The 12185-nt window shown below is 47.3% G+C and overlaps 1 protein-coding gene and 1 long non-coding RNA gene across 9 annotated transcripts in view; one reads left to right on the top strand and one right to left on the bottom strand.

The window, feature by feature from the left end:
• The window catches only part of LOC144158922 (uncharacterized), a 233401-nt gene that overhangs the window by 138792 nt on the left and 82424 nt on the right, over positions 1-12185 (top strand). The gene's annotated exons all lie outside the window — the stretch shown is intronic.
• On the bottom strand, positions 5104-10894 carry LOC144157853 (uncharacterized). Its single transcript, XR_013319893.1, has 3 exons — positions 10589-10894; positions 8042-8126; positions 5104-5531 (listed from the first exon to the last, which is right to left on the bottom strand). It is a non-coding gene; the product is annotated as an uncharacterized LOC144157853 (long non-coding RNA).

The following is a 12185-nucleotide window of genomic DNA, read 5'->3' as shown; positions in this document are numbered from 1 at the left end:
AGCCAAGCTGAATGCAAACATGGTTTGCGCATCTCAATGGGCGTTCTCCTCTTCAAATCCCTTACTGTTGTTTTCGTGTCGCTTTCGCTGCATGCAGTCACTGCCGATATCTTTGCCGCGTGCCGATATCGCCGTGACTATCGTGGCACAATCATTGTCGGTGTCACTGCAAGCGCGATTGTAACTTTTCCATTGTGCAATAATACGTTTCATGCGTCATCTTATTGCGCAAGTCAACGCGGCCTTGAGACACTAGGAATCCGCTATCGCGAGTGATGTGCTCAGTAGGAAATGATTGTGCCAGACTGCACCACACAAACACACTCCGACGAGGGAATTTTGAAAAATCTCGAGTGGAAATTCACGTCGCGAAAAATTCGACACAAAACGCTTACCCGTCGACATCCTGCTCGTGCGAGCCGCTCAAATTATCGAGACAGAAATGCAGACGCCCCTGTTGATTTCGCGGATATCTTGTCCAGCGTCTGAACCCCGGTTTCGATGGTAATGAGAAAAAAAAGGACACAGAAAGAATTAATTGGATGCAAGAAAAATTGCCCATACCTGGAGTAATTCATACCAATGGAGGTCGTTAATTACTGTATATTCGCCGCGGGCGGGAATTACCGAAGGTTTGCAACTCTGCGAACTAATTGCAAGTGGTAAGCGGAACTCGGTAGAGTTGTCTGAACTGTCCAACGTTGTTTCTTCTTTTTTTGGGGATGAATTTTCGCGGAAACAATCACATTTCAACGCAACGTATCGAATAGTTTGCTTGCTATCTGCAGACCACGCGTGGCCCATCAATTTGGGTATACTTCACCGCAGAGCTCTTCGTTCTCAGGCAACCTCCCCTAGTCTCAAAAGCGAATAACTGTCCTTGAAATTAGCATAGATATTCCCTTTCTGATATCGATGTTCTTCGCCCTGTACGGCTGTGACGACGTTTTTGGTTCCTTTTTTTTTTCCCCTCCGTCCATTTGTTTCTTGCTGCTCCGCGTCATATTGGTTAGGTTACCCTCCGCGGTGGCTCTGTGGCTAAGGCGTTGCGCTGCTGAGCACGAAGACGCGGGTTCGATTCCCGGCCGCGGCGGCCGCTCTTCTGATGGAGGCGAAAAGCGAAAACGCCCGTGTGTTCGAGATTTCGGCGCACGTTTAGAGATCCCCAGGCGGTCGAAATTAATCCGGCGCCCTCCACTACGGCGCGCATCATCGCCTGAGGAGCGTCGGCGCGTTAAAGCCCACAATCAATCAAATCTTATTTGTTATGTTGCCTGTCGGTCGCCTTCTGGTTTTTCTTGGCCACTGCGTCACCATGCTTTAGATACCTAAACGCTTTAGCTGTCTAGTTGCGTGAATTCGTTGTTCTTACTCTTAAAAACAGAGTCCCTCAGCTTCGCGAACTTCAAGCGACGCTCAGCCCTCGTCTCCCGAGCCTTCTATGAGCGCCAAGCGTGATCTTAAAGCAGAGCGCAGCAGCCGTAATTGTGAGGCTCGTAACCATCGTCTTTGCAAATCCCTCATGCCATGCACGCTTTCAGGAAGTTGGCTTTCCCTTATTGTATGTCTACTTGCAGTGAAACACCATTTACAGGCATTCGGCGCATACGCACGCCAGGGTGAAACCTTGGGACTGTTCCGTTTGAGCTATCGCTGTAAAAAAGTAACATCACTCTGTTCGTCTTGTGTGGTTTCTTGGCTTTCAATGAGTATGGCGTAGGGACGTGGGAGGGTTTTCGCGTCATGGTGATGGAATTGCGTGATATCTCAGAAAGTGAGAAGGGGTGTAGAGGGGCAGCCACGTTAAAAGGGCTCTGCTCGGACAGTTGATCTCAGAGATCAGCCTTGCAACCTGCGGACGGGCCCGGTGCAGTTGTTCCGGTAAAAACCGTCTTTACTCACATTATCAGTTGTCAGTTGCCGCTCCTAGGGTGCACCAAAACTGCAGTTGACTACCGGGTGTCAGTCCACACACCTCCTCTCCCGTGTGGCACACCTCTCGTCTCCTGCCATCCGTCCCACCGCATAGAGCGCCATATATAAGCGCTAGAGGTTAATAGAGCGCCATAACAGAGTGCTATAGAGCGCCATATAAATGTATACTAGAGGTAGATCGGCGCTGCAGTGTGTAGGCGAGCCGCGCTTCAGCAAGGGTTTCGTTATGTACCGGGTAGTAAACGCAGGAACGTTCCGCTTGTCCTTGCCATGGCTCTTGAACAGGTTGAAAAGTTGCCTGTGGCTGTAAAAAAAAAAAGACAACAATATTGCAAAAGATTGTTTAAAGTTGTTTTATCAATACAAAGGTGGCGCTCCAGAAGATTCGTCGACGATTATTTAGAAGCTTCTTGCAAGACGAACAAGAACAAGGTGTTGCGATTTCTTGTTGATTTTGGCTTCAAGCGCGAAAAGAATCCGCGTGACAAGCCAAGCCAAGCAGGAGAAGAACGCCATGGTGATTGCAGCGATGCCCGACCGTTCCCGCAGGCTGCGCACTCCGGGCGCCGTCCCTCGGGGGGGGGGGGGGCACGGGAAGGCAACGACACTGGCCCGTTGACGCGATTCCCACGAACCGGACACGGCGTCTTTTCCTGGCCGCCGCCACAGCAGAATGCTGTCGCACGTAACGTTATTTAGTGCTCGTCGTCGCGTGTGTAGCGCGGTTTCTCTTCCGTGGTCCCGCGGGACTTGATGAGCGTCGCTTTGCGCGCATCCATCGCCCGGCTCTCCGGAACCCTTTTGTGTTAGGTGTGGTCGTGCCGCCAGAGGGAGGCAAGGCCGCTTTCGCGCGATGCGGCCGAATCGCTGCCACTCGCTTTCTCTGTAGAAGCTGCTTTCAGCTTAGACGCAGCAAGCGCCCGCAAAGGGACCCCCGGGACACCAGTGCAGGCCTTCTGGGACTCCACTGACCGGGCATCGCGGAGTATGCGGACGTTCATTTTTTGCGGTACTTCCGAAAAGTCCCGGGAGAGCTTGTGGCTCTCTCTCTCTCTCTCTCTCTCTCTCTCTCTCTCTCTCTCTCTCTCTCTCCCTTTCTGTTCTCTTTCTTTCTTTCTTTTTTCGAGTGGGAATCGAGTCATCATCATCATCAGCCCGTCTACTGCGGCCACTGCAGGGCCAAGTCCTCTCCCATTAATCTCCAATTATACGAGTCCTGTGCTAACTGCGACCAATTTATCCCCGCAAACGACTCGATCTCATCTGCCCACCTAACTTTCTGCCGCCCCCTGCCGCGCTTGCCTTCTCTAGGGATCCACTCTAGGGTTACCCTTAATGACCAACGTTGGTCATAAGGGTTACCCTTAATGACCAACGTTGGTCATAAGGGTTACCCTTAATGACCAACGGTTATCTTGCCTTCGCATTACATGCCCTGCCCGTTTCTTCTTCTTAATTTCTACGAATATGTCTTTAACACGCGTTTGCTCCCTGACCGACTCCACTCTCTTGCTGTCCCTTAACGTTACACCCATCATCTTCCGTTCCACTGCTCGCTGAGTCGTCCTCAGTTTACTTTGAAACCTTTTAGTCAGCCTAGTAGAGAGTAAGTTCAACCAAACCTTTAGCGCTCCCGTATGACATGAATGAGACGGGTTTAGTGGACCCTATCGGCTTCAGTCTTTATTATTATTTTTTGAGAATGCTTACAACCCCGAAGTGATGTTAAGAGAATACATTTTCCTTTACCTGCGCTTTATAAAAGCAGCTTATACACAAAGACTGCTGCACCGTAGGGAGCAAATATTTCTTGATCTCAGCTATACCGTCCGTGAACAGTGCGTCCAGCGCCTGACACGGCGGATTTCCGCCTTTGGAACTTCCCTCGGCCGCCGTAGCGGTCAGCCCAGAAACGAGACCGTACTCCAGTTTAAAACAGTCCCTCTTTGAAATTCCTCTAAACCCGGAATTTCGAGATTGCGACCTCGGTCACCCGACCGACATGTACGCGGATTGGATAATTTGGGGCGTACACAATTCCCGTCAGGGAGTTCGGCGTCTGCAGCGTTAAAAGCGCGTTTACCGGACTTGCCAGGCCACCCAAAAAGGGCGGGACGGAAATGGGGGAGAAACTAGACGAACTCGTACCGGGTTTGCAAATCGGATCCGTTTCTGCGCGTTTGTTTACATAGCGCGGGCATTGGCCGCTCGCCGGCGGTATATAACTGGGTAATCGAACGGACGATCGTTCGCCGGTTTCGGGGCCCGTATTTGCGGAGAGTTACGAGCGATAACTCGATACGGCGGTCTTCGTCGGAAAAGGGCGCCTGTGGGCAGTCGCACGAATCGCACAAGATCCGATCTCCGGGGTCATGCGGGCATCGAGTTTATGTCCGGGGTCCGAGGCTGCCGAAAGAAGCTTGTTTCCATCCCCGCGTCCTGCATGCATACAAGGATGCACTCGAAACTCGCGCACTGCTCGCCTATGCTGCGTATAGATCACAAAAGGCTCGCCCACTTCACCTGCCGGCATGCTTATCGGTTCTCGCTGGCCGCTGAAAATGCTCGGGTGCCGCGTTAGCAACGTGCAAGGGCAGTTTCTTGTTTTTATTTTCGATGCGTTCTTGTTTATTGGGGCGAACAGAATGTGCGCCGTGTGGTCAGAGAAAAAGTCCCGCCCTCGGTAAAAACTACGCCCAAGCGTAGGTTTCTGTTTTTTTTTTTTTTCTCCTCACTCGATTCTGGGCTCCCGTGGGAACATCAAAGCGCAGCCGCTTATCAAAACACGAACCAAAGCGGTTGCGCCGACGTAACGCGGGCCTCATTTTCATCTTTGGGTTTTGGTTGTTACCGCGTAAATCCTCGGCAACGCAATATACACTTTATTTAAAAAAAAAAAAAAAGCGCTCAGCAGCGGCTATACACCCGCAGCCCGAGTCCTCCGCGTACCTCTTTCTTCTTGTTTTCGAGCTAATGCGAGAGCTTCCGTTGCGCCCTTATGAAAATTTCTATGTCCAGTCAAAAGACAGTCTGCGTCCCGAAGGAAACAGACTGCGTGCGTCCTGTGTGTTTCCTCTGTGTTGGAATTTCGCCACCGACTTTCTGCGTACTCCAAGTGTCCCGTGTGTTTCCGTCCTCCATGCGTCCAGTCTATCTCCCAGAGGCAACACAGACACCATACGGCCTTTGTGTGTCCCCTATATGTCTTGAAGGCAACAGACCGCATTCGTCCCTTGTGTGTCCCCTGTATTGAAATTTCGCCACCGACTTTCTGCGTCCTCCAAGAATCCTTTATGTTTCCGTCCTCTACGTATCCCACAAGCTTCCACCTTTTGAGTGCCCTTTGCATGCTGTCAAATAACAGCGCCCAACAGCCAGCTGCATGTAGAAAATGTCAGCCAGCTCCACAGTCACTGTTTCATGCTGCAGCTGTTTCTGTAAGAGCAAGCTGACGAAAATCACATGAATCACACGACTCTTGCAAACCTGACTGTTTTATTCAGGTTGGATCCATACGTGCTGCTGCCGCCTGCCACACCAGGTGTCGCCTCATCTTTACCCCTCACAGGACGGGATAGCCACTGCCACACTTGAACCTGAAATGACAAACGCATTGATCGCATATGAAGGGGTTTAAACAAACACGTCTCAAACATTTGCTGGTTATGCTTATAAATATAAAGGAGTGTTCCCATACAAAACTGAACCAAGTATCCTGAAAGAGAAGGTACAACTTCTAGGTTGCAAAATTAGCCACAAAATTTAGACCACATAAATTAACTAATAAGCTTACGAACATCAAATATGACATACTGTTACATAGGCAACACAACCCAGAACTAAGTACTGTTTAGATTCATGGCCTCCTCATGACGGGCATTTATACAGCCTCGCAAGAACATTTGAGATGAGATTATTGCAGCAGCACTGTGGGAACAAAGCAATATGGGGGGGGGGCAGGGAAGGCAACATAAAATTGCATGAACATGCCAAGACAGGCATTGATCAGTCGTCATCATGAGTAGTTGCTTGTGTCTACGCGTTCTTTGGAACCTATAAAGGCAGCAGTTTTATTGTGCATTTCGTTTACGAGACAGCACTTGCATTGTCTAGTTTGTTTGTCTGTGCTTGCTTACAAAAAGCAAAATGTACATCACCATGAACTGACCAACCTCTAGGTTGGCTCCTCACTTTTTATATTTCCTTGTGTCGATGGGTAGCAGACACGGGAACAGAAATAAAAAACAACCCTAGAAAAACGTGGTGGATAGCACACTTGCACCCATCATTGCACGCGTGCCACGTGGTCACTCATCCCAACAGATGTACAGTGCACGGAGTGACCCCCAAGCAGCGAAAGCTGGACGTGGTTGCTCTGTACTTTGTGAAAATACAAGCTACTAGAAAGATTTGACAGATAGCACAAACAGTGCAGGTGCGCCAACTTTGCACCATGGCACGAATTTTTCAACGCACAACAGAAAACGCACCGGTATGTCAGTGACACCGTGGAGGAGAAATTCGAAGACAAACCAGGACATCAGTGACAGTGAAAGGGTTAAAGCGGTCGAATACAGCAAATTTAATTTCAGGGTTTATGCTTACCAGCAATGAGGAAAGCTACCGCAGTAACTTGAGCCGACTACTCTGTAACGTGCACTCAAATGCTAAAAACACAAGCATTTTTGCATATGTTTGCACACAGAGCATTCATACTGTTCGGAAATAATGCAGGTTTTTCCTACTATCAACATCATAATATTGCCCCCAACCACGCCATTTGATTTGTTTACAAAATGTTTTGTTACAAGCACCTGGCCACACCCTGCAATCTTATCCTTTTTTAAGGGAACCGTCTTTTTCCCCTTTTTCCTTTGTATGCTGCACCAGCAGTCCTGTTTGATATGGAAAGGGTGTTGCTTTGCGATCCCTATCCTAGCTTTTCCAGTTTTTTATTGAAAATGTTCTCGATCTAAATGAATGAGTGCAAAAGAAACGCTGCAGCTCCTCACTTCGCCAACGCTCATCCAACCAATTCGCCAACGCTCATCCATGCACGTCCCTTTGCTGACTCCTTCGAGGTTTGTGTTTTTTTATGTTTACTGCAGAGTACAAGTTTGCTCCGATAATCTATATTTTTACAAAAACCCTGCATTATCCGTGGCTACATAACAATATTCCAAACAAAGTCTGATACACAAACCAGAACCCCCCACAGCTCTTTCTTCAATTGCTGAGTACCCTTCTACAATTGATTGATTGTAGGGTTTAACGCGCCGACGCAACGCAGGCGATGAGGTGCGCCGTAGTGGAGGGCTCCGGATTAATTTTGACCACCTGGGGATCTTTATCGTGCGCCGAAATCTCGTACACACGGGCGTTTTTGCTTTTCGCCTCCATCAGAAAAGCAGCCGCCGCGGCCGGGAATCGAACCCGCGACCTCGTGCTCAGCAGCGCAACGCCTTAGCCACTGAGCCACCGCGGTGGGTACCCTTCTACAATTAGGACCATCATTATATTTGCTAGAGTAAATAGCTGTTCGGGGGGGGGGGGGGGCTACGATGGCCAGTGAGACTCATTACACTACATGAAACACAGTGGCAAAAAGGCACACAATACACCCTTTTCACTGCTAGGCACAAGTTGCATCTAGGGCATTGAAGTGAATTCACCTAAATTCTATTTCTGGGTGCATGGAATTGTTTCACTCATGTAATGTAATCCATAATATGACTTTTGAGTAGAAGTCTGTAGTTCATCTGTTCATCTATAGTTCATCTGTAATAGGCGGTAGAAGAAAAATCCCCACACACTGTCTGTGGGTACCACGCAACTACCACAGTGAACAAGGGTGACAAAGTCATTATTAATTAATTCATGGAGCAAGGACGCAGCCGTGATGCGACAAAAAAAATAAGAAAGGTACCAGGAAGTTTCTCACCCTCATCAGTTCCTTATTTTTTGCCCCATCTCTGCAATGTTCTTATGTCTTAATATCACTAAGGTACCACAAGAATGCCATAATGGTTTTCTGTGTTTTCATGTTCTCTCAGCCTTCAAAATCGAGATTTTCATGCATTTCACAGCCGTAATGAACTCCACTTACAGGTCGTGCAGGATAGATAGAAACAGGAGGCAGCCAATTCTTCTGGTAGCTCACAACGTACATCCTCCATGTCAAACACCTGGCCCTGTAAAAAATGGAAGTTCAAGTAGTAAACAAGCCGTAAATATGCGGTATAATGCCGTGAAATACTCGCTCTGACAGGACATGACAGAATTTATTTTTTGTCGGTGCAAAAAAGGCACCTTCAGTTCTTTCAAGCTAAAAAATAAGTACAGTGCTCACTGATTGAAACGCAACACTGCGAGCGTGTGGCCGCCAATACATGCAGCGCCGTCCATGGACGCCGCTGTCGCTGACAGCGCACCGCTGTCGCTGCGGGGAACCACTGCCCCGCTTATTGGCAACCGGAAGCAGCAAGCTTATGGTCAAAACACTCTCATCCTCGTGGTATACCACAATGCAACACCTACTTCCACGGGCGTCCACTGGCGGCGCTGCATGTAGCGCAGGCCACACGCTTGCAGTGTCGCGTTTCAATCCGTGAGCACTGTACATACATTACAATCCTTACAAGGCTTTCAGCCATACTTTAAAGGAACAGAAGCATCCTTACACTGAATTAATGTTAAACTAAGCCTATTAAATATCCCTAGGTGGAAGAAATCTGTGGCCCCAGATTTCCACTGTGCAAGCACATTCTCTGGTCCAGAGGGTGCGAAACATGGTTACGGCTTTTAAAGGAGCCATGAAGAGAAAACACAAGTTTGGTTCATTCAAAGGATTCCGTTGCTAGAATCATGCTGACACCATTTTTAACATAAACTCCACTCAAATAAGCTACAAATTAGGAACAAAGGAAATGGCCATGCGACCCACTAGCTCATTTCCCGCAACAGAACCTATGTCATACCAGCCAGCTCTGCAGTTAGCGGAGGGCGGCAACAGCAAACGCGAATTAGGCAGAGGCTATAAGCTTGCCGAACGAACTATTTGCGCTTAAATTTAGGGCACATTCTTTTTACAGTAGTAAGAATGGTGGGACCAACAGTAAAGGTTAGGAAAGCACACGTAAGCATAGAAGTACCGATGCGTACTGCTGTTGGTACTGCGCGCACTATGCTTGGTTTAGCTGCACAGGACTGTGGGGCTGTCTCGGACAACAATGGCCGATTGACACAAGCAACGGTGTCTTACGTGACCATATTTGTGGAGCGAGCACTATGTTTCACGAAACGATTATTTTCTCGCTGAACAAAAACAAGCCACGTTTAAATACGGTAAAAACAAAACAAAAGCAGAAAGCGGCTTGCCACGGTATGGTGGCACCATCTAGGTTAACTAACGGTAAAGAAGGTTTCCCAATCGGCTGCAGAGCGGTCGGTTCCTGTGATGTCATTGCAGACCCTGAAAATGCAAGATTTAGCGGGAAAACCAAAATTTTAGCTTCAATTAATGAATTTCTCAGTGAATAAAGCATCGTTTGCATTTGGACAAGTGCTGGGGGCACCATACCACACGAAATCTTTCGAATAACACAAACTTGTATTTTGTCTTCATGGCGCCATTGAAATTCTCTCTGAGGCACATGGTGAACGTCTCAGCATGCCAATACCTCTAAGGGGAAGGCAAGTTGAAATGCTGACGAAACGAAAAAACAGGATGGTGAAGGAGCACGGTGGCAAGCCCACGCCCTGTTGAATCTTTTTCGCACCGTGATTGTATCCCCATCACATGCATATTTGTAAGAATCAACACGTTTAACCCATGCTCAACATGTTACGGTCAACACAATTTATGCAAGCCAGCTACAAATAATGTCACACCACACAAGAATTTCTGTCTGATCATGACGATGCTGGATGAGCTTAGGAAGGTGGAAAAATTTCTTGCATTAAAACAGTGAAAGCTGCCCTGTGACTGCACCAGCAATGCAGGCTGGAACAGCATGTTTTCAAGCTGCGACGTCTAAACAATTATCTGGTCAAATGTTCACTGCCTAAAGACCTTGTGCATGTGGTACTACTTATAAAGTTGCTAGCAATGCTTAAATGTTGAAAATTCAACGTATATGCAACTCTTACGTATTATAACTACAAATGTAATGCAGCCTCCTTGCATTTCTTTACCCGTAAACGAAAACTACCCGTTAGAACAATGCTAAGCTGCCTACGTCCTGTAAAAAAATATACTGTGGGTCAACTGCCTCCTAAAAAAAAAAATCGGGGAGTGGGCGTTTTGTTTTACAACCATTAACGCAGTTTTCTTGTTTTTTTCTTTTTTTTTCTTTTTTTTTTTTTTTCATGCAACAAGCTTTAGCGTCGAATCCACCCAAGCCAAGCGGCGGCCGCTGGGCCGTCAGCATAATATTTTCGTTGCCGGCAATGGCAAGGGGGTCGATCACTCACACAGCATACTGGCCGCCGCTCCTGGAAGCTCATTATGACCGCGCCGACGCAGCCGGTAATTTACAATAAAAGAAGCGCGGCGAGCCGAACACCAAGGAATATACTCAACACGTTTAACAAAAGAGCACTGCGGCAACGCGTAATAAAATTTTAACATGCACCACGATAAACAATCACTTACGGCAGAACACGCAGCATTTTTCACACGTCGCGTCGACAGACTGGAACTTGCAGTAGAGACTCTTGATTCACGTAGGCACGCACAACTTGTCAGGTATTTTGTCAAATGGCGACCTCGATGTGCGTTTGCTACAGCAGCGCAGTACGGCGACGACACAGACGCTTTGCCAGCACTCACGATGTTTCAGGTGGCACAAGAGCACTAACACGTAATATTACGGCAGGAGGAGCACGTAGTAATTCACGTAACACCAGCAAATCGAAAACAAACCACCAAAACCACGCACAACGAACAAACCACGTCTTTTCTTGTATAACAATGACTGCATATATGCTAGCCTAGACTAGACTTATTACTACAGTTGGCTATCTAGCAGTCATAGAGTTTTAGCAGTTACTTTGTTAGTTTCTTCCTTCATCATCACCCCTGAAGCAAACTAGGCAGACGCCATTATAGTATTTTGTTAAAGTTGATAATAGCAAACATATATATAATGACAGTATATTTTCTTGATGCGAGCAACGTCTTTTGTTGTCGTAAGTTGTTGCTACTCAAAAGCGAATAAAAATGGATTAACAAACGAAGTTATTATCATCGTCATCTACATCCAGATTGACTGTTTTGTGTTTTGTTCAGCGTCCAAGCATTCACCATTCACTGTTTGTGGTGGTTTGTGGGCTTTTCACAAACAGAACGGCCGGATAAAAAAATTATTCCCCGGAGACATACGCAAACACACGCGCACACGCATACGCACACTCACACACACACACGCGCGCGAGCGCGCGCGCGCACACACACACACACACACACACACACACACACACACACACGCACGCACGCACGCACGCACGCACACAAAAGCACCGTGCGTCAAATACACGAAGGCAAACAATTCACTCAAATGGAAGCTCAGCAAGACTATGTGAGCTCAAGTATTTAGACCTAGGTTTACAACCTGGCCGCACACTGTTTTGGTGGCTTGGTGGTTAAGTATTCGCCTACTGACTGAAAGGGCGGAGGTTCGAAACCCGCTCAGTGACCTTTTATTTTTTTTTTTTTTATCCGTGTTTAAATTGAAGTTTTCTGCCTTAGGTTATATTTTGACATTGTTGTTGCTCTTGTTGCTCTCGTCTGGCTGTGTCCCTTTTTTTTCTGTCGCAATATATTTCTACCGCAAGCTCTGCCCCAAAAAACAGTACACCGCTTCAGCATTTAGTTGCAAAGATAAGCCATTTTACAACGACCCTGAAGGAAAACACAGACCAGGACAATCGGAAGCCACTTTTTAGGTTGTTTTTGTTTTCATTGCTTCGTTTTCTATTCGGCTTTTTGTGTTCTTTTTACTTTTTCTGGTCTGTATATTCTTCTCCCTCCCACTTTTTTTTCGTAATGGGAGGGACGAGGCACTTCGAACAGCCTCGTTCAATATGTATCCTTCTTACGCCACTGTTTCATACAAACGTACCAGTTGGTAATATTAATTCTGCGAATTTATCAGACCTCACTAGCACGAAATAACGTATACAGTGCTGCAGAATTTCCACAAACCATTGGCATTGTTTCTTACCATCTCTAGCCAAGCCAAAAAACTTAA

The sequence above is a fragment of the Haemaphysalis longicornis genome, unplaced genomic scaffold (genome assembly GCF_048455015.1).
Source record: "Haemaphysalis longicornis isolate Haplotype H1 unplaced genomic scaffold, Haemaphysalis longicornis Haplotype H1 scaffold_10, whole genome shotgun sequence".
NCBI lineage: Eukaryota > Metazoa > Arthropoda > Arachnida > Ixodida > Ixodidae > Haemaphysalis > Haemaphysalis longicornis.
This window is presented reverse-complemented; position numbering and strand designations above follow the sequence as displayed.